This window comes from Ranitomeya variabilis, chromosome 1 (genome assembly GCF_051348905.1).
Source record: "Ranitomeya variabilis isolate aRanVar5 chromosome 1, aRanVar5.hap1, whole genome shotgun sequence".
NCBI classification, from domain to species: Eukaryota; Metazoa; Chordata; class Amphibia; order Anura; family Dendrobatidae; genus Ranitomeya; species Ranitomeya variabilis.
The window spans coordinates 1,079,903,223-1,079,926,708 of record NC_135232.1 but is presented as its reverse complement, the minus strand read 5'-3'; the positions used below and the strand labels follow the sequence as shown (position 1 = coordinate 1,079,926,708).

The following is a 23,486-nucleotide window of genomic DNA, read 5'->3' as shown; positions in this document are numbered from 1 at the left end:
CATCTAAATCTTGCTAATCCCCTTAGGTTTCAATATAGGGGATGGCTAGATGTGACATTCAGTTATCTCTATTTTTTATTATATACTATTCTTATATATTTATATATTTTTATAGATTTTTGGTTTGTTTTTATCATTTTTAAAAAAAAAAAAAAAAATTAAAAATTAATTTTAAACTTTTATATTATCTATATCTATTCCAAGCATAGCAGTTTTTAATTTATGAATCAATAAAGGTTTTTTTAGCATAGCAGTTTGTAATTTATGAATCAATAAAGGTCTTTTTAGCATCTATGTAAATACCTAATGATATATGTAGGAGTATCTATGGTTTATGATTATACAGAGCCCTGGGTTCCTTTTACTATTCCATCCTATAATGATGGATAGACAGCATTTAATAATAACCCATTATCCGGCATTTTAGCCCAAACCATCGGGTTAATTGATAATCAGGGATCACTAAAATGCGAGCAATTAGCTTTAATCATGGTGCCAATTAACAATCACGGGTTCCAAAGGGTGCTTATCTAGCAATCAGGCGACTATTTAAGGACGGATCCCTATAGTGGAGACATAGCCCTGACGAAGAGGGAAGTTAACCCTCGAAACGCGTAGGCAGCTTGTCTCCACCACGCTCCCGTCCTTACTCTGTGTGACGTCACAACAGCTCCGCCCCCAATTCACCGCCGCGTCCTCAGCGTTGCTTCCGGCCGGGGCACGCGAGGCGCTGGTGTTCTCCCGCGCTCCTGCGCTCTCGCTAGAACGCGCTTCTGCAGGAAACCCCTGACATTACCCTGCACCACCAATTGCCGGACGTAATTAACGCTAACAGCTACACTTAGAAGCGCTGACCCCAGCAAGTATATGGTGAGTGAACGGACAACTTAAGGTACCGTCACACTAAGCGACGCTGCAGCGATAGCGACAGCAATGCCGATCGCTGCAGCGTCGCTGTGTGGTCGCTGGAGAGCTGTCACACAGACCGCTCTCCAGCGACCAGCGATGCCGAGGTCCCCGGGTAACCAGGGTAAACATCGGGTTGCTAAGCGCAGGGCCGCGCTTAGTAACCCGATGTTTACCCTGGTTACCAGCGTAAAAGTTAAAAAAACAAACAGTACATGCTCACCTGCGCGTCCCCCAGCCTCTGCATCCTGACGCTGACTGAGCTCCGGCCCTAACAGCACAGCGGTGACGTCACCGCTGTTGCTTTCACTTTCAGTTTAGGGCCGGCGCTTTAGTGTCAGGAAGCAGAGGCTGGGGGACGCGCAGGTGAGTATGTACTGTTTGTTTTTTTAACTTTTACGCTGGTAACCAGGGTAAACATCGGGTTACTAAGCGCGGCCCTGCGCTTAGTAACCCGATGTTTACCCTGGTTACCAGTGTAAAATATCGCTGGTATCGTCGCTTTTGCTGTCAAACACGGCGATACACGGCGACCTAGCGACCAAATAATGTGCAGACCTTCTAGCAGCGACCAGCAATTTCACAGCGGGATCCAGATCGCTGCTGCGTGTCAAATACAGCGATATCGCCATCCAGGTCGCTGCAACGTCACGGATTGCTGGCGATATCGCCTAGTGTGACGGTACCTAAAATTCTTTGACATCGCCAGTTCTTTTAAAGTTCTAGGACAGATCGTTTACATTACAATAGAATGTCTATTATTTTATCCCTCTCCTTATTAGCACCGGTTCACCACACTGCGGCAAGCAAACACTACAGGTGCAGCCGCCAGACCTCCACATAAGCAGTGAGTGGTTTGAATCGTTATTAATATTAGGTTGAGGTTGTATGTTTATGTCCTATAATACGTAATACACTATTTCTCCTCAGAAACATTTTCTAAGCCTGTGGAAGGATTATTATCAGTATCCACATAGGAACACCTCATAGTATAGCACATAGCAGCTTCATCTAATAAGTAAGTGTGTATACAATATCCTCTATTATCTATTTGCACTATTTTATTCATATCTATCCCATTGACTTTATGTCATTCCTTTCAGTAATATACTACAATCAGGTTTTATTCTGCTTCTAAGGGAACAAGTGGCTCTTATACTCAATAACTGATTCTTTACCAAGTAAGTCAAGTTTTTTGCTCGTCCTGTTGCTTTTGGGTAGCGCAGTGGTTCTAATTATCTTTCATTACTTGGTTGTTCTTTCTAACAGGGTTGGCACAGAACCTGTTGCAACCACTTGCAGCTCCCACGGCACTCTACTCTACCCTTTCAGGTGATCAGGCGCCAGTATACAGACTTTATATTAAGCAAATATTACATGATGGAGTACATATCATAACTAAACATTATAATATTCAGCCCCCAGTGACCTGTCCCCCTCCCCCACTTAAGCCCCAATGCCCCCATCATCTCACATCCACCCCTCAGTGCCCTGTCCCACCTCACCCACCTTCTGCCCTCACAACACCCCCATGGTCTTACATTCACCCCCCAGTACCCTGTCTCCCCTCCCCCACAATACCCCCATGGTCTCACATTCACCCCGCAGTACCCTGCCCCCCCTCACTCACTTTCAGCCCCCACAATACCCCAACGGTCTCAGTGACATACCTGAATTTAATAAACCTAATAAGTTCCAACCCCAGCACTTACTGATAAAGTTTGCACTGCAGGCAGGACCAGGAAGTGTCTAGGTGAAATGCAGGTGGGCACTAGGACCCAGCGTGTCTGAGCCAATCCCAGCGTGCACAGAGTGAAGAAAAACTGCAGCCGGGGAAAAGCTTCATGATCAGGTCAGATGGGCGAAACCATTCACTGCAGGAGGGAGACTGCAGCCGGCCACTGTGCTAATAGCATTAGCCAGCCTGCAGCTTGTCAGATGGGAGCAGACATTATACTGCTCTGCTCCTATGCTGTGTTCTGCCTCGGTACAGAAGTGGCCCTGGCTCCCGGTGGGCCCCTTCATGTGACAGGGCCCGGGGCGATGGCCCCCTCTGCCCCCCCCAGTAGCTACGCTACTGAGGGGGGAATATGAGCCATGCATACAGGGGGGGATATGAGCCATGCATACAGGGGGGAAATATGAGCCATGCATACAGGAGGGGGAATATGAGCGATGCATACGGGGGGGGGGGGGGGGATATGAGCCATGCATACAGGGGGGGAATATGAGCCATGCATACAGGGGGGGATATGAGCCATGCATACAGGGGGAATATGAGCCATGCATACAGGGGGGAATATGAGCCATGCATACAGGGGGGGGATATGAGCCATGCATACAGGGGGGAATATGAGCCATGCATACAGGGGGAATATGAGCCATGCATACAGGGGGGGGATATGAGCCATGCATACAGGGGGAATATGAGCCATGCATACAGGGGGGAATATGAGCGATGCATACAGGGGGGGGATATGAGCCATGCATACAGGGGGGGAATATGAGCCAAGCATACGGGGGGGAATATGAGCCATGCATACAGGGGGAATATAAGCCATGCATACAGGGGGGGATATGAGCCATGCATACAGGGGGGGAATATGAGCCATGCATACAGGGGGGGGGAATATGAGCCATGCATACAGGGGGAATATAAGCCATGCATACAGGGGGGGGGAATATGAGCCATGCATACAGGGGGGGAATATGAGCCATGCATACAGGGGGGGAATATGAGCCATGCATACAGGGGGGGGAATATGAGCCATGCATACAGGGGGGATATGAGCCATGCATACAGGGGGGGATATGAGCCATGCATACAGGGGGGGGATATGAGCCATGCATACAGGGGGGGGGAATATGAGCCAAGCATACAGGGGGGATATGAGCCATGCATACAGGGGGGGATATGAGCCATGCATACAGGGGGGGGAATATGAGCCATGCATACAGGGGGGATATGAGCCATGCATACAGGGGGGGATATGAGCCATGCATACAGGGGGGGATATGAGCCATGCATACAGGGGGGGAATATGAGCCAAGCATACAGAGGGGAATATGAGCCATGCATACAGGAGGGGGAATATGAGCCATGCATACAGGAGGGGGGGAAATATGAGCCATGCATACAGAGGGGGGAATATGAGCCATGCATACAGGAGGGGGAATATGAGCCATGCATACAGGGGGGAATATGAGCCAAGCATACAGAGGGGGAATATGAGCCATGCATACAGGGGGGGAATATGAGCCATGCATACAGGGGGGATATGAGCCATGCATACAGGGGGGATATGAGCTATGCATACAAGGGGGGGGGATATGAGCCATGTATACAGGGGGGGGATATGAGCCATGCATACAGGGGGGATATGAGCCATGAATACAGGAGGGGGGGAATATGAGCCATGCATACAGGGGGGGATATGAGCCATGCATACAAGGGGGGATATGAGCCATGCATACAGGGGGGGAATATGAGCCATGCATACAGGGGGGAATATGAGCCATGCATACAGGGGGGGAATATGAGCCATGCATACAGGGGAGGGAATATGAGCCATGCATACAGGGGGGGAATATGAGCCATGCATACAGGGGGGGAATATGAGCCATGCATACAGGAGGGGGATATGAGCCATGCATACGGGGGGGATATGAGCCATGCATACAGGGGGGGGGGAATATGAGCCATGCATACAGGGGGGAGAATATGAGCCATGCATACGGGGGGGGAATATGAGCCATGCATACAGGGGGGGAATATGAGCCATGCATACAGGGGGGGAATATGAGCCAAGCATACAGGGGTGAAGATGAGCCATGAATACAGGGGGGGATATGAGCCATGCATACAGGGGGGGAATATGAGCCATGCATACAGGGTGGGGATATGAGCCATGCATACAGGGTGGGGATATGAGCCGTGCATACAGGGGGGATATGAGCCATGCATACAGGGGGGGGGAATATGAGCCAAGCATACAGGGGGTGAATATGAGCCAAGCATACAGGGGGAATATGAGCCATGCATACAGAGGGGGGGGAATATGAGCCATGCATACTGGAGGGAGAATATGAGCCATGCATACAGGGGGGAATATGAGCCATGCATACAGGGGGGGAATATGAGCCATGCATACAGGAGGGGGAATATGAGCCAAGCATACAGGGGGGGATATGAGCCATGCATACAAGGGGGATATGAGCCATGCATACAGAGGGGGGGGGGAATATGAGCCATGCATACAGGGGGGGAATATGAGCCAAGCATAGAAGGGGGAATATGAGCCATGCATACAGGGGGGAATATGAGCCATGCATACAGGAGGGGGGGTCATTATACAGTATTGAGCATCATGTGGGATCATTATACAGTATGGAGAACTGTGTGGCCATTATACAGTATTGAGCATCATGTGTGGCCGTTATACAGTATGGAGCATCATGTGTGGCCGTTATACAGTATGGAGCATCATGTGTGGCCAATGGCCATTATAGAGTATGGAGCATCATGTGTGGCCGTTATACAGTATGGAGCATCATGTGTGGCCATTATACAGTATTGAGCATCATGTGGGATCATTATACAGTATGGAGCACTATGTGTGGCCATTATACAGTATGGAGCACTGTGTGGCCATTATACAGTATGGAGCACTGTGTGACCATTATACATTATGGAGCATCATGTGTGGCCATTATACACTATGGAGCATCATGTGTGGCCATTATACAGTATGGAGAACTGTGTGTGGCCATTATATAGTATGGAGCATCATGTGTGGTGGCCGTTATACAGGATTGAGCATCATGTGTGGCCATTATACAGTGTGGAGCATCATGTGTGGCCATTATACAGTATTGAGCATCATGCGTGGCCATTATACAGTATGGAGCATCATGTGTGGCCATTATACAGTATGGAGCATCATGTGTGGCCATTATACAGTATGGAGCACTGTGTGGCCATAATTTTTTTGTTTATAATTATTGTATATAAAACAGTGTGATCAGCAGTGCTAAATGGCTGTGGTTGGGACGTGGATATGGGTGTGACTAGTTGTGAAATGGGTGTTGTCAGAGGCATGGCCTAAAATTTGCCGCAGCACACTACGCGCGCCGCAAACTTTATACCTCCTTCCCTTCTTCAAAAGTTGGGAGGTATGGTTCCGCATTTGCCAGATCATGGCAAGTGCCGCAAATCCCATAGGGAATGAATGAGGCCGAACGCAGTGTTGCCGTAAGTGATCCGTTACGTGGCAGATGCAGAAAAACTGCCGGATCTGCTGCAAAAGGCTACTTTTACATCAGCGATTCTTGCCAAAGTCACTGCCGATAGTGTCATACTCACCAAAGGGGGAGGCAGCACTAAAAGTGCCTAGGGCAGTAGAAACTCTAAATACGGCCCTGATTCTAGTGCCCTGTATTCTTTATTAGTGAGTATTAGAAGAAAAGCTGAATGGGCTAGTTGTAAAGCAGTACAGACTTGTCTGCTCTTTAACAGAACCACATAGTGTAATGACTGCTTTAAGAAATTAAACAATGGACTCTCAAACTTGTACTGGATTCACCTTATAATGATACAACTCTGAAGCTTTTAGTATGTTTTGGAGTGAATTTCCACATGAAACAACACATTTTTTAATTTTTTTTGTTTCCTGCTAAGAGCTTGAAAGGTTTAGATTTATAGAATAATGGAACATCTTGTCTAGAAATATTGATTTACTTAGCAAATAAAAAAAAAGCGATACATTTACTAAATCACAGACAGGTAGACATACAGACATATAGTACAATGCAAAAGTTTTAGACAGGTGCAGAAATAAAGCTGCAAAGTAAGAATACTTTAAAAATAAACTACTATTATTACTTCTATTCTAACTAGTGATGAGCGAGCACTAAAATGCTCGGGTGCTCGTTGCTCGGGTCGAGCAATTTGGAATACTCGTGTACAGGGCCGGCCTTTGCCCTGTGCGACCTGTGCGGCCGCACAGGGCGCCAAGGCTCGTTAGCATACAAGGGGCGCATTTATTGAGCTCAGCAGATTAATGTCACATTACATCAAAATCAGGGGTGGGATTTAGCCGGTACGACCCGGTACGGGGCAGCCGTTTTCTAAAATTTCCATCTGCCAGCGTTCCGGTTACCACGCCCCCGGTCATCGGGCCCCCCCTGGCAGTGGCGTAGGAAGGGGGCGGCACAATGCGGGGGGCGGCACAATGCGGGGGGGCGGGTCGCCGGCGGCGCAGAATTTACCTGGCTGTTCGCTTCTCGGCTTCAGAAAAATGGCCGCCACGATCTCCATCTGCGCATGCGCGGCATCCCGCGGCCATTTTCCTGAAGCCCCGGGCAGCAGAGCACTCCACCTGCGCACGCGCGGCCTCAGGAAGATGGCCGCCCCCACCGATAAGCAGATAGAGCAGGATCGCGGTCAGGTAAGAAGAACTTGTTTTTTTTTTTTAATTATTATTGAGAGCGGCGATCGGGAGGGGGGGGGCAGGGCAGAAAGCTGGACACAGGGAGGCAGAACGCTGGACACTGGGGCAGAAAGCTGGACACTGGGGCAGAAAGCTGGACACTGGGGCAGAAAGCTGGACACTGGGGCAGAAAGCTGGAGACGGGGCAGAAAGCTGGACACAGGGGGGGCAGAGCGCTGGACACTGGGGCAGAACGCTGGACACTGGGGCAGAACGCTGGACACTGGGGCAGAACGCTGGACACTGGGGCAGAGCGCTGGACACTGGGGCAGAACGCTGGACACAGGGGCAGAACGCTGGACACAGGGGCAGAACGCTGGACACTGGGGCAGAACGCTGGACACTGGGGCAGAGCGCTGGACACTGGGGCAGAACGCTGGACACTGGGGCAGAACGCTGGACACTGGGGCAGAACGCTGGACACTGGGGCAGAACGCTGGACACGGGGGCAGAACGCTGGACACGGGGGCAGAACGCTGGACACTGGGGCAGAAAGCTGGACACTGGGGCAGAAAGCTGGACACTGGGGCAGAAAGCTGGACACTGGGGCAGAAAGCTGGACACGGGGGCAGAACGCTGGACATTGGGGCAGAACGCTGGACACTGATGCAGAACGCTGGACACTGGGGCAGAAAGCTGGACACTGGGGCAGAACGCTGGACACTGGGGCAGAAAGCTGGACACTGGGGCAGAAAGCTGGACACTGGGGCAGAAAGCTGGACACAGGGGGCAGAAAGCTGGACACAGGGGCAGAAAGCTGGACACTGGTGCAGAATGCTGGACACTGGTGCAGAATGCTGGACACTGGTGCAGAATGCTGGACACGGGCAGAATGCTTGACACAGGGGCAGAATGGAGACACGGGGCAGGATGACAGACATGGCGTCATGACTGGAGACACTGGAGGCAGGATTGGAGACAGATGGGGCAGGATGGATACGATGGAGACAGATGGGGCAGGATGGGAAGATCATATGGGGCAGGATAGATACTCATTAGGGCAGGATGGGAGAATATATGGCTGACGCCAGGAATGAGACACACGGGGGCCAGGATGGCGAATATTATTACCATAGGGGCTAATTAAGGGATATTATTACTGCAGTGATGTATTTATTTTATTTTTTGAGTATACTGTTTTAAATGGAGGGGCGGTCCTATTACTGTGTAGAGTGACACTATGTCGCCTTCTTCATGTGGTGTAATGTAGAAGTTGGAAAAATTAAGTAATGTGTTCTGCAAGTGGAACTCGAGATAACTGTGTTATTTCCTGCAGAGACGAGTCCTGGCTGGATGAAGTGATGGCGGTCTGTGCGGGATGAAAGATGAAGGACTTCACCTAGAGATGTCACTGGTGAGTCAGTGTGTTACCTATACACTGACACTATACACTGTATACTATATACTGAGGTCCTGTGTATGTCACCGGTGATCACTGTATTACCTATACACAGACGCTGCATACTAAGTACAGATCTCCTGTGTATAATGGCACTTATGGTGATAGTATTGTGGTTTTTTTATTATTGATCAGTATTGTAGTATTCAGTCACTATGTGGTGGTAATATGTGGTCTGGTCATGATGTTGTGGTATTCGTTCCTTGTATTTGATATTATTCGATCACTGTGGTGGTAATATGTCATCTGGTCATGGTGTGGCGGTGTTTGGCCTTGCAGGCCGCCGCTCTGCACTCTGATTGGCTGTCAGCCCATATGGCTTTGGACCAAGCGTCATTTTTTCCTTTTGGTCCGCTTTAAAGCACTTTATAATTCCCGTTATTGCAATATTAGTGTTTCTTCAAGTGTTTTGCAGGGAAACACAAGTTTTCTAAGTAAACGTGTTGTTGTGAATATTAAAGAGTTATTGTTTTCTTTCAAAGTTTGGAGGGGGGGGGGCGCCGTCCTGCAGTCTCGCACAGGGCGCCTTTTGGGCTAAGTCCGGCCCTGCTCGTGTACTAGGCCAGAGCAACGAACCCAATGTAAGTCTATGGGAAACCTGAGTAATTTTACCGCGATCCCCTCAGGGGTCCTTTTAAGGTCTAAAAATGTCTGAAAATTATGGAAACACTACTCAAATGACACAGGAACATCATGGGGATCGCCCCTGGAAGCATTCCTGACTCCAAGTTCACAGCTCTAAGCAATGTTGTCAGAGTTCACGCCATTTTTACTGGGGCACCAAGAAACATACATAAACAAAACCAACATGGATTTTGCTGGGAAATATGTTACGGTACATCCTTTCCAGGGTAATGACTTGTATATAAGGCAAAATAATTAACCCCAGACCAAAATGTTCCTCCACCACTTGGGCTATGTTCACACGCAGCGTTTTTGATGTGTTTTTCAACTTTAACATTGCTTTCAACCAATACAAATGCATTCACTGGGAAATTTCTTTGTAACATTTAACAACCCTATTTGGCCATGTGTTGTGTGACACATAAGGAGACACATCTTGTTTCATTTATGAAGGAGGGACTCTTAAAGTCACAAAGCCTAGTTTTAGAGAGGCATCAGGCGGCATTAATATTCTTATAGGGCCATTATTAAACAGTGGGTCTCCTAAGCTGTTATTGCCTATGCAGTGAGTGGCTGGGCTGGCAACAATTACAACACACCCCAATACCCCTTTCACAAGAGGTACAGGAAGGCTTCCTGAAAAATGTTGCATTGAATGCAAGACCTGCTCTGCTATCAAGTCATATGCACCCCAATAAGCCTTTGAACCCAGGTACTGGATGGCGCCACAGGAAAACCCACTTCACATTATTCAGTTGGTCCTGCCATACTGTTTTCTGATGTATTATCTGCAAGGCCTGCCCTGTTACCAAGTCATATGGACCCCAATAAGCCTTTGAACCCAGGTACTGGATGGCCACAGGAAAACCCACTTCACAGTATTCAGTTGGTCCTGCCATACTGTGTCCTTATGCATTAAATGCAAGGGCTGCCTTGACCCCAATCCCCCCTTGGAAGAAACATGGAGGAGAGCTTCATAAAAAAACCTGTCCCATTACAAAGGAGCGGATCTCCTAGACTTGTAATGCCCATACACTAAGTGTTTGGGCTGACAATCATTTCCCCATGGGGGATACATTTTTTAAAAATATTTAATTGGGATCACAGACGCCCTTGCCAAAAAATTGACTGTCTATTGCAACACGGAACACGTGAACCCTGTTGATCAAGTGGTAGAACATGATGAGAGGTGGAGGAAGTGCAGCGCCCCCACTGCCGCAGGGCCGAGGGGTACCCGGTACCGGCCTCTGAGTCTCTGCTCTGGGGTTGTCACGGTGGCTAGACCCGGTCCGTGACCCTGCTGAGGGGCGTTACAGTGAAAGATATGATGGATGATGGTGGTGGTGAGGCTGTAGTGGTGCGGTGCAATAAATAACGAGGACACCAGGTTGCAGTCTCTTTACCTCTTTACTGAAGATCTCAGGGTCCTCAGTCCGGAGTCCGGATAACCAGGCTGCGCAAGTCCGGCCGGTCCAATGGCACCTCCGGAGTTCCCTTAACAGGTGGAAATCTGCGCCTACCTCCTAGCGCTGTGTGTTGTGGTCCTTCCCTGCTGTGCTTACGGAAAGTCCCCACAACTGTTGTGTCTGTTTCTTAAGTTCCCTCACAACTCGATTAGATGATGTTCTGCTAATCCTCAGTCCCTCCCTGGTGTTCTGGTTGGGACGGCACCCGTATGACGGGTAGGCTCGGAGCTCTTCCGGGACCCTAGAGTCGCCCCTCTCCACAAGTTGCCCCCCAAGACTGCATAGGTGATTTTGATGAGACAGCCCGCCTTAGACTGACTGTCCTGCCGTTGGTTTAGAGTATTGCTTGAAGCTAGATATTGTAATACTCCCTCGGCGTTCCGGCCGCCGGTTGTGCGCCTCAGTAGGATGTTGCCTCGGTCTTACAGCACGACCCCTACTGGTATTCTCCTTGTTGCTTTGATCTCGTTTCTCACTCAGCACAATCTATCTCGCTTCCAATCCTTCCTTGGGTACCGCCGCTATACTGAGCAGGCACGGTCCCGTTACGTTCGCTCAAGTTGCCAAGCCTCTGTCAGGATCCCACCCCTGACAGAGACCCTACCGAATCTTCTCCTGCAACACCCTCTGCCACAAGGTGTTGCCTGGTTCCAACCCAGTCAGCTTTCTGACTAACTTCCTGCCTGACCCCCAGTTTTACCAGTGTGTGGAGAGTGGCCTAATGAATAGAACCCTTAGCTCCCCCTGGAGGCCCGGCGGTGAAATGTATTGGTGTCTGTGATACCTGATCAGATGAACTCCTTCAGTGCCATCGGACGTACCATAGCTCCCCTTAGTGGCGGAGCCACAGTACTGCAACGACCAGGACTCTGGGGCGCTGCAGAAGACTAAACTAGGCCCAATGTAAAGGATCGTGTCTCCTAGACTTGTAATGCCCATACACGAAGTGCATGGGCTGACAAACATTTCTCCATGGGGGATACATTTTTAAAAAATATGCTATAGGCATCATAGACACCTTGCCAAACATTGGACTGCTCTTAGCAGCACAGAAGAAGTTAAGCCTGGTGATCTATTGGTGGAGAATGTGGAGACATTGTTGAAGGCCTCATGAAAAAATAGGCACAATGTAAAAGGAGTGTGTCTCCTAGAATTGTAATGCCCATACACACAGTGTATGGGCTGACAAACATTTCCCAAAGGGGGATACATTTTTTCAAAATATACTATGGGCATCATAGTGATCTAGTGGTGGAGAATAAGGAGACATAAAGATAAATCATACTGAAATTAAAAAAAAAGGATGTGAATCCATCGATGAAAGTAAATAACAAAAGGGAGGGGTGAACACAGGTTCATATATATGATGCCAGATTGTATCCAACGAGATATGTTTGTCCCTAACAACAGCTTAGAGACAGGAATATAAAATATATATATATAATAGTATTTCAATATTTTCATATAGTAGAGGTATAAACTGGGTCATAAAAGGACAGTGCAGAGATATTAAAACTGGAATATAAAAGAATATATGGAAAAATATACAGTACATACATCTCATTTTGATGACAGTTCCCCCTGGGGGAGTTTATTTTGGTTTCTAATTAGTAACGGGCATCAGAAAAACACCCTTGCACAAAAATTTTGTGACTTTTGCATCACGGAATATGTTCATCCTGGTGTTGTACTGGTTGTGGATGATGAGGATAAGGAGGAGGATAACACCAAACAGACAAAATCAGGAAACGGATACCCATGTGTGGTTGGGGAGAGGTGCATGACAATACACCTCCACAAAAAAAGACAATGTATTAGAGGTTATGTTTGGTTGTTTTCACTTTGTGGTGTACAGAAATCTTGCCCAATCCAGCCCTTGTTCATTTTTATGAGAGTCAGCCTGTCATCATTTTCATTTGACAGGCAGATGCGCTTATCTGTTATAATTCCACCAGCGGCACTAAAAACCTGCTCTGACAGAACGCTAGCAGCAGGGCAGGCCAGGACCTCCAAGGCTTAGAGAGTCAGTTCATGCCATGTGTCCAGCTTGGATACCCAATCACCGAGCACGTTTGTACGATCTGCAAGGTACTCCCTCAGCATCTTCTCAAACATCGCACTCCTTGTGACAGCACCCCTTGCCTCTGTCCTGGCACGATGGGAGGGTCTGAGAAAACTGTCCCCAGTACTTTGCCATTGTTCCCCTGCCTGAGTTGGATTGTACTTCTGTCTCTCTCGCTTGGACTCCTTGGTTGTACAACAAACTCTGACATCTGCTGCCAGCATTCTCATATAGGCCGAGGGGATTAACTCCCGCATGAACAGTCCAGAGAGGGAACAGCAGAAAACAAACTCTGAACTGTTTAATGACAATTGTGAAATTTCTCCTGAGCATGCCGGTACCCCATATGTTGGGGAAATCTACTGTTTGGGCACACGGCAGGGCTCGGAAGGGAAGGAGCGCCATTTGACTTTTGGAATGTAAAATATGCTGGAATATTTAGCAGTTGCCATGGCTCATTTGAAGAGCCCCTGATGTGCCTAAACAGTGGAAACACCCAACAAGTGACACCATTTTGGAAACTAAACCCCTTAGGGAACTTATCTAAATGTGTATTGAGCACTTTGATCCCATAGTTGCTTCACATACTTTTATAACGTAGAGCCGTGGAAATAAAAAAATCACATTTTTCCCAAATAAATCTCTTTTAGTTCCATATTTTGCATTTTCATAAGGGTAATAGGAGAAATTGCTCCATACAATTTGATGTGCAATTTCTCCTGAGTACACCGATATCCTATATGTGGGGGAAATCTACTGTATGGGCACACGGCGGAGCTTGGAAGAGAAGGAGCACCGTTTGACTTTTTGAATGCAAAATTTTATGGAATAATTAGCGGCTGCCATGTCGCGTTTGAAGAGCCCCTGATGTGCCTAAACAGTGGAAACCCCCAACAAGTGACACCATTTTGGAAACTAGACCCCTTAGGGAACTTATCTAGATGTGTAATGAGCACCTTGAACCCACAGGTGCTTCACAGAAGTTTATAATGTAGAGCCGTGGAAATACAAAAAAAATCATATTTTCCCACAAAAATCTTTTTTAGCTACACATTTTGCATTTTCACAAGAGCAAAAGGAAAAAATGGACCCAAAAGTTTGTTGTGCAATTTCTCCTGAGTTCACCAATGCACCATATGTGGCACAGTGCAAAGCTCAGAAGGGAAGTAGCTCTATTGTCATGATCCAGGCTGGGTTTTGGTTTTGTCTTTCCTTTCCCAGTCTGATCATGTCAGGGGTTAACTTTCCCTGCCTCATTCCCATGTTCGGTCTGCTATATCTTGGTGCTGCTACCTGTGTGCAATGCCAGTTATATTGCTTGCCTTCGGCATGCTAGCTGGCTCTGGAGAGTTCCTGATCTGTCCTGCTGTGCATTCCTAACCCGACCCATGTCTGTTGGCCTTCGACCTACCCAATCCTGCCCCTTTTCCCTTGTGTATTTGGATTCCCTGGTATTTACTTTAGCTTAGCTCTGACCTGATTCTGTCACTCCCTTCTGGTGTTTCTGCTACTGACCTGCACTGATCTTTTGCTCTCGTCTGACTCTGTTCCCTTGGTTTTCCCTTGATACTGCGTTATTTCCTGGTATTGACTCAGTTCTCTGACTACCCCGCTGCCACCTAGTGGTAGCTTCGCTGTATTACTGTGGGTCTGCTTCATAGCAGGATATTCATCTCACACTCCACTCTGTTGCCATCTAGTGGAGTCTGTGTTACCCTGCATTAACCCTCAGTACTACAGCGTGACAGCCATATTACAGTGCAGATTTTGCTGCACTTGATTGAGGGTGCCATGTTACATTGACAGAGCCCCTGAGGTTTCCAGAACAGCAGAACCCCCATTAAGTAACCCCACTTTACCAATTAAACCTCTCAATGAATTCATCTAGGAGTGCAGTGATTATATTGACACCACAGGTGTGTCACAAACATTTATACCATTGGGCAGTGAAGAAAACATAATTTACATTTTTACCACCTAGATTGTGTGTTAGCCACAAGTTTTACATTTTCACACTGGGAAATGGGTAAAAATGGCACCAGAATTTGCCCCACAATTTCTGCTGAATATAGTAACACCTCATATGTGGCTGTACAGTACTATTTAGCCATACGGAGAGACTCAGGAGGGACAGAGCACTATTTGCCTTCTGGAGTGCAGATTTTCCTAGAATGGTTTGTGGATTCCATATAAAGAGCCCCTAAGTGCTATAAAAGCAGAATCCCCCCTCCCTCAAGTGACCACATTTTGGAAATGATAACCCTTTGGGAATTTATCTACAGATCTAGTGACAATTTTGACTCCATGTGTGTTTTCCAGAAAAAGACAGCAGTGGATGTTGCTGAGTGAAAATTGTGTGGCACCCCAGGAGTCCGGATGCCACAATGGTATTGCCTTCCACACGGGGGAGGTGATGTCATGCCTGGAAACAAGGAGGGATCCCTTTATCAGGTAATACTGACATGCAACACCGTCCTGACTCCAGACCATAAGGGGGAGCTCTAACTGAGTTTCATTGAAACTTCTCTACAAATTCTGGTCTGGGGGAGGGGTTAGACAGTCTGTTAGTGAGTATGTGTGAGGGACAGTGAGAGGAGAGGAGGCAAAGGACAGAATTCTGGGGTCTGGAGCTGCGAGTGGGCTCACCCCAGAGGAAAGGGCCAAGAGACCGGACACTGGGGTCCATGGTGGTGTGGGAATTGCAGACCCAGCCACTGAACTTAAAGGGCAGGAGATTGCAAGTCTCCTGTCCCATCCAACATCTGCAGGTACCACAGCAAGTGAAGAGCCTGGAGCTGCTGGAGAAAGGACAGTGCCCATGAAAGGTTTAAGCTGTCAGCCATACGGGTTGAGAATACAGACAATGAGAGGATTCATGCAGAGCTTCAGGCAGCAAGGGTCAGATATACAGCACATAGGGAAGGCCTCCGAACCTACCTGGCTAAGTGGATCCCAAACAGTTTCCAGGCTGCCCAGACTCCACCATCACCTGTTACCTGTACCCTGGACTGAAGCTAAATTCTACCAGTAAAAGGTAAAGGAGTAGTGACCAGTACGTTGCAGTGACCAGTACGTTGCAGTCACCAGTACATTATGCCCAGCTCATGCTTCTGGAGACACGCACCTGTAAATTAGGCGGGCTCTCATCAATACAGAAATGCCAAACATGTGGATGCTAAATGTTGTTGGGAGAGGGGGCACTTGGATTTGGGAGCAGAGAATTAGCTGAATTTCGTTTGGTGGGTGAGGAGCCATTTCGCTTTTGCAGAGTCTTTTTGCTACTAGTAACATGGAAGCCCCTATATTTCTGTTAACATATGACAGACTTGAGTGGGGACTTGCTTTTTTGTAGACTGAGTGGAAGCTTTATTGGGAACATTTTATATAACGTTTGGGATCACATTTATCTGGTACTCTATGCTGGCCACTTGCATCGGGGTTTCCATCTAAATCCCTGAGTGACGTCATTCAGATGTAACCCCCGATGAATCCATTCACTATAATGAGGCAGCAGAGTTAAGGCCCCGTCTCACATAACGATTTACCAGCGATCACGACCAGCGATACGACCTGGCCGTGATCGTTGGTAAGTCGCTGTGTGGTCGCTGGGGAGCTGTCACACAGACAGCTCTCTCCAGCGACCAACGATCAGGGGAACGACTTCGGCATCGTTGAAACTGTCTTCAACGATGCCGAAGTCCCCCTGCAGCACCCGGGTAACCAGGGTAAACATCGGGTTACTAAGCGCAGGGCCGCGCTTAGTAACCCGATGTTTACCCTGGTTACCAAAAAAAACAAACAGTACATACTCGCCTTTCGGTGTCCCTTGTCGTCTGCTTCCTGCTCTGACTGAGCCGCCGTACACTGAGAGCAGAGCGCAGTGGTGACGTCACCGCTGTGATCTGCTTTCACTTTCACTTTGCGGCGCTCAGTCAGAGCAGGAAGCAGACGGCAAGGGACCTGACGGACATCAGAAGGCGAGTATGTACTGTTTGTTTTTTTTTACATTTACGCTGGTAACCAGGGTAAACATCGGGTTACTAAGCGCGGCCCTGCGCTTAGTAACCCGATGTTTACCCTGGTTACCAGTGAAGACATCGCTGGATCGGTGTCACACACACCGATTCAGCGATGTCAGCGGGACCTCAACGACCAAAAAAAGGTCCAGGCCATTCTGACACGACCAGCGATCTCACAGCAGGGGCCTGATCGCTGGTACGTGTCACACATAGCGAGATCGCTACTGAGGTCGCTGTTGCGTCACAAAACTAGTGACTCAGCAGCGATCTCGCTAGCGATCTCGCTATGTGAGACGGGGCCTTTACTCTAGACTCCATCTGGCCTCTGTTCCGCTGTGACCTTCTTTTCAGAAGTGCACAAAACTGTGGCCGATGGCACTTTTAAGCAATTCTAAAAAAACTGGCACCGCCGGACAGGGCCGGACTTAGCCCAAAAGGCGCCCTGTGCGAGACTGCAGGACGGCGCCCCCCCCCCTCCAAACTTTGAAAGAAAACAATAACTCTTTAATATTCACAACAACACGTTTACTTAGAAAACTTGTGTTTCCCTGCAAAACACTTGAAGAAACACTAATATTGCAATAACGGGAATTATAAAGTGCTTTAAAGCGGACCAAAAGGAAAAAATGACGCTTGGTCCAAAGCCATATGGGCTGACAGCCAATCAGAGTGCAGAGCGGCGGCCTGCAAGGCCAAACACCGCCACACCATGACCAGATGACATATTACCACCACAGTGATCGAATAATATCAAATACAAGGAACGAATACCACAACATCATGACCAGACCACATATTACCACCACATAGTGACTGAATACTACAATACTGATCAATAATAAAAAAACCACAATACTATCACCATAAGTGCCATTATACACAGGAGATCTGTACTTAGTATGCAGCGTCTGTGTATAGGTAATACAGTGATCACCGGTGACATACACAGGACCTCAGTATATAGTATACAGTGTATAGTGTCAGTGTATAGGTAACACACTGACTCACCAGTGACATCTCTAGGTGAAGTCCTTCATCTTTCATCCCGCACAGACCGCCATCACTTCATCCAGCCAGGACTCGTCTCTGCAGGAAATAACACAGTTATCTCGAGTTCCACTTGCAGAACACATTACTTAATTTTCCCAACTTCTACATTACACCACATGAAGAAGGCGACATAGTGTCACTCTACACAGTAATAGGACCGCCCCTCCATTTAAAACAGTATACTCAAAAAATAAAATAAATACATCACTGCAGTAATAATATCCCTTAATTAGCCCCTATGGTAATAATATTCGCCATCCTGGCCCCCGTGTGTCTCATTCCTGGCGTCAGCCATATATTCTCCCATCCTGCCCTAATGAGTATCTATCCTGCCCCATATGATCTTCCCATCCTGCCCCATCTGTCTCCATCGTATCCATCCTGCCCCATCTGTCTCCAATCCTGCCTCCAGTGTCTCCAGTCAAGACGCCATGTCTGTCATCCTGCCCCGTGTCTCCATTCTGCCCCTGTGTCAAGCATTCTGCCCGTGTCCAGCATTCTGCACCAGTGTCCAGCATTCTGCACCAGTGTCCAGCATTCTGCACCAGTGTCCAGCTTTCTGCCCCTGTGTCCAGCTTTCTGCCCCCTGTGTCCAGCTTTCTGCCCCAGTGTCCAGCTTTCTGCCCCAGTGTCCAGCTTTCTGCCCCAGTGTCCAGCGTTCTGCCCCAGTGTCCAGCTTTCTGCCCCAGTGTCCAGCGTTCTGCATCAGTGTCCAGCGTTCTGCCCCAATGTCCAGCGTTCTGCCCCAATGTCCAGCGTTCTGCCCCCGTGTCCAGCTTTCTGCCACAGTGTCCAGCTTTCTGCCCCAGTGTCCAGCTTTCTGCCCCAGTGTCCAGCTTTCTGCCCCAGTGTCCAGCTTTCTGCCCCAGTGTCCAGCTTTCTGCCCCAGTGTCCAGCTTTCTGCCCCAGTGTCCAGCGTTCTGCCCCCGTGTCCAGCGTTCTGCCCCCGTGTCCAGCGTTCTGCCCCAGTGTCCAGCGTTCTGCCCCAGTGTCCAGCGTTCTGCCCCAGTGTCCAGCGTTCTGCCCCAGTGTCCAGCGCTCTGCCCCAGTGTCCAGCGTTCTGCCCCAGTGTCCAGCGTTCTGCCCCAGTGTCCAGCGTTCTGCCCCTGTGTCCAGCGTTCTGCCCCAGTGTCCAGCGCTCTGCCCCAGTGTCCAGCGTTCTGCCCCAGTGTCCAGCGTTCTGCCCCAGTGTCCAGCGTTCTGCCCCAGTGTCCAGCGCTCTGCCCCCCCTGTGTCCAGCTTTCTGCCCCGTCTCCAGCTTTCTGCCCCAGTGTCCAGATTTCTGCCCCAGTGTCCAGCTTTCTGCCCCAGTGTCCAGCTTTCTGCCCCAGTGTCCAGCGTTCTGCCTCCCTGTGTCCAGCTTTCTGCCCTGCCCCCCCCTCCCGATCTCCGCTCTCAATAATAATTAAAAAAAAAAAACAAGTTCTTCTTACCTGACCGCGATCCTGCTCTATCTGCTTATCGGTGGGGGCGGCCATCTTCCTGAGGCCGCGCGTGCGCAGGTGGAGTGCTCTGCTGCCCGGGGCTTCAGGAAAATGGCCGCGGGATGCCGCGCATGCGCAGATGGAGATCGCGGCGGCCATTTTTCTGAAGCCGAGAAGCGAACAGCCAGGTAAATTCTGCGCCGCCGGCGACCTGCCCCCCCGCATTGTGCCGCCCCCAGCATTGTGCCGCCCCCTTCCTACGCCACTGCCAGGGGGGGCCCGATGACCGGGGGCGTGGTAACCGGAACGCTGGCAGATGGAAATTTTAGAAAACGGCTGCCCCGTACCGGGTCGTACCGGCTGAATCCCACCCCTGATTTTGATGTAATGTGACATTAATCTGCTGAGCTCAATAAATGCGCCCCTTGTATGCTAACGAGCCTTGGCGCCCTGTGCGGCCGCACAGGTCGCACAGGGCAAAGGCCGGCCCTGCCGCCGGATCACGGGTCAGATGGCATCCACAGTGCCTCCATCTGCCTCATTATAGGGAATTTTCCACCGGGGACTCTTTCTGAATCACATATTTCAGAGATTTACACTGAAACCCCGGTGTAAGCAGGATAAATGTGCACCAAGCCTTACTGCGATCTTTGGGAAGCAGAATGAAAAAATCAACAGCATGTGAAGAATTGGTTTTATTTATTTTTTATGCCTTTCCTCATGCTGTATAAGTGATTAGGCGATGTTATTCTTCGAGTCGGTGCAATTACAGCGATACCAGATTTATATAGAGTTTTTATGTTTGGCTGCTGTCACACGCTAAAAAACGCTTTTATTGCGAAAACTAGTTTTTGTGTCACCAAAATACGGGAGCTATAATTTTTTCATATTTCAGTCGACAGAGTCATGTGCAGGCTTGTTTTTGTGGGACAAGCTGATGTTTCTATTGGTACCATTTTCGGGCACATGACTTTTTTGGTTACTTTCTATTCCGATTTTTGGGAAACAGAATGAACAAAAACCAGCAATTCAGGAATTGCTTTTTTTTATATATATATATATATATATATATATATATATATATATATATATATATATATATATATTCCACTTGTGGTGAAATTAGCAAGACAGCTTTATTCTTCGGGTCAGTATAATTACAGCGATACCTCATTTATATCGGATTTTTAATGTTTTGGCGCTTTTGCACAGTAAAAACTATTTTAAAGAAAAAATTATTATTTTTGCATCGCTTTATTCTGAGAGCTATAACTTTTTTATTTTTCTGCTGATGAAGCTGTGTGGCGGCTTGTTTTTTGTGGGACAAGATGACAATTTCATTGGTGCTATTTTTATTTACATCCGTCTTTTTGATCGCGTTTTATTGCACTTTTTGTTTGCCAGTATGATGATAAAGGAGTGTCATTTGTCTCGTTTTTTTTTTTGTTTTTTTTTACGGTGTTCACTGAAGGGGTTAACTAGCGGGACAGTTTTATAGAACAGGTCATTACGGAAACAGCGATACCAAAAATGTGTACTTTTATTGTTTTTTTTATTTACATAAATAAATGTATTTATTGGAAAAATATTATTTCTTTTTTTTCATTATTTAGGGATTAAAATTTTTTTTTTTTTTACAATTTGTAATATATTTTTTTAAACTTTTTTACATTGTCCCAGTATGGGACATTATAATACAACATCAGATCAGCTGCAGAGCATCAGATCAGCGATCTGACAGGCAGGTAAAGAGCCATGCGAGCACCTGCTCTCAGGCGCTCACAAGCCACCTCACCTGCAGAACCCCGAATGACTCCGCGGCCATCTTGGAGCCAGGGGTCTCCATGGAGACCAACAAGACAATGCAATTGCAACTAATAAGGGTACTGTCACACTATACGATTTACCAACGATCACGACCAGCGATACGACCTGGCCGTGATCGTTGGTAAGTGGTTGTGTGGTCGCTGGGGAGCTGTCACACAGTCAGCTCTCCAGCGACCAACGATGCCGAAGGCCCCGGGTAACCAGGGTAAACATCGGGTTACTAAGCGCAGGGCCGCGCTTAGTAACCCGATGTTTACCGTGGTTACCAGCGTAAATGTAATAAAAAACAAACAGTACATACTTACATTCCGGTGTCTGTCCCCCGGCGTTCTGCTTCTCTCCACTGTGTCTGCGCCAGCCGGAAAGCACAGCGGTGACGTCACCGCTGTGCTCGCTTTCCGGCCGGCCGGCGCTCACAGTGGAGAGAAGCGGAACGCCGGGGGACAGACACCGGAATGTAAGTATGTACTGTTTGTTTTTTTTTACTTTTACGCTGGTAACCACGGTAAACATCGGGTTACTAAGCGCGGCCCTGCGCTTAGTAACCCGATGTTTACCCTGGTTACAAGCGAACGCATCGCTGGATCGCTGTCACACACAACGATCCAGCGATGACAGCGGGAGATCCAGCGACGAAATAAAGTTTCAAACGATCTGCTACGACGTACGATTCTCAGCAGGATCCCTGATTGCTGCTGCGTGTCAGACACTGCGATATCGTATGGATATCGCTGGAACGTCACGGATCGTACCGTCGTAGCGACAAAAGTGCCACTGTGTGACAGTACCCTAAGGCTCACACCCATTTGTGAGAAAAAAAACTGTCCAATTTCTGGGCAGAAAAAACGGACTAGTGCTATGCGAGTGTCATGCGAGTGTCATGAGAGTGTAATGCGATTTTTGTGCGATTTTTCCTTGGAACATCCGTATGACATGCGTATGCAATCCGTATGCAATGCGATTTTAACATGAGATTTTACATACAGCACTTCTCTGTATGTAAAAGCTCATGTTAAAATCGCATTGTAAAATACAACTGAACCGATCGTTTTAAAACCAAATAATCTTTAAAACATATATATATATATACTAGCTGTACTACCCGGCTTCGCCCGGGTTAATGACTGCTGTTAGCAAAATAGAATGTGTTAACAAAAATTTATTCTGCACACAAAAACCACAAAACAAATAGATAGAAATGTAATTATTAAAAGGCAAAAACTAAGCAAATAGAAGCATTTCACAACATATATTAGCTTTGTTATACTGAGAATGTCTTTGTTGCCTATATTAACCAATCAGAGCTCAGGTTAATTAACTGTAGCAAAATAGAAGCTGAGCTGTGATTGGTTGCTATTGGCAGCCTGATAAATCCCCAGCCAACAGGAAGCCCTCCCCCCTGGCAGTATATATTAGCTCACACATACACATAATAGACAGGTCATGTGACTGACAGCTGCCGTATTTCCTATATGGTACATTTGTTGCTCTTGTAGTTTGCTTATTAATCAGATTTTTATTTTTGAAGGACAATACCAGACTTGTGTGTGTTTTAGGGCGAGTTTTATGTGTCAAGTTGTGTGTGTTGAGTTGCGTGTGGCGACATGCATGTAGCGACTTTTGTGAGATGAGTTTTGTGTGGCGACATGCGTGTAGCAACATTTTGTGTGTTGAGTTGCATGTGACAGGTTAGTGTAGCAAGTTGTGTGCAGCAAGATTTGTGCATGGCGAGTTTTGCGCGTGGCGAGTTTTATGTGTGGTGCATTTTGAGTATGTGCAAGTTTTGTGTGAGGCAACTTTTGCATGTGGTGCAACTTTTGTACATGTGGCAATTTTTCTGTGTGTGCAAGTTTTGCATGAGGTGAGTTTTCCATGAGGTGAGTTTTGCACGTGTGGCGAGTTTTGCGTGAGCCTAGTTTTGCATATGGCGAGTTTTGCATGTAGCGAGTTTTGAGTGGTGACTTTTGTGTTTCGACTTTTATGTGGCGAGGTTGGTGTGTGTGTGTGGTGAAATGTGTGCTGAGGGTGGTATATGTGTTCAAGCACGTGGTAGTGTGTGGCGCATTTTGTGTTTGTGTTCATATCCCCGTGTGTGGTGAGTATCCCATGTCGGGGCCCCACCTTAGCAACTGTACGGTATATACTCTTTGTCGCCATCGCTCTCATTCTTTAAGTCCTCATTGTTCACATCTGGCAGCTGTCAATTTTCCTCCAACACTTT

The 23,486-nt window shown here is 47.8% G+C and overlaps 1 long non-coding RNA gene across 1 annotated transcript; it reads left to right on the top strand.

Moving 5' to 3' along the window:
• The first annotated feature begins 1,688 nt into the window (after positions 1 to 1,688).
• On the top strand, positions 1,689 to 2,082 carry LOC143788175 (uncharacterized). Its single transcript, XR_013218572.1, has 3 exons — positions 1,689 to 1,753; positions 1,837 to 1,924; positions 2,010 to 2,082. It is a non-coding gene; the product is annotated as an uncharacterized LOC143788175 (long non-coding RNA).
• The last annotated feature ends 21,404 nt before the right edge of the window (positions 2,083 to 23,486 follow it).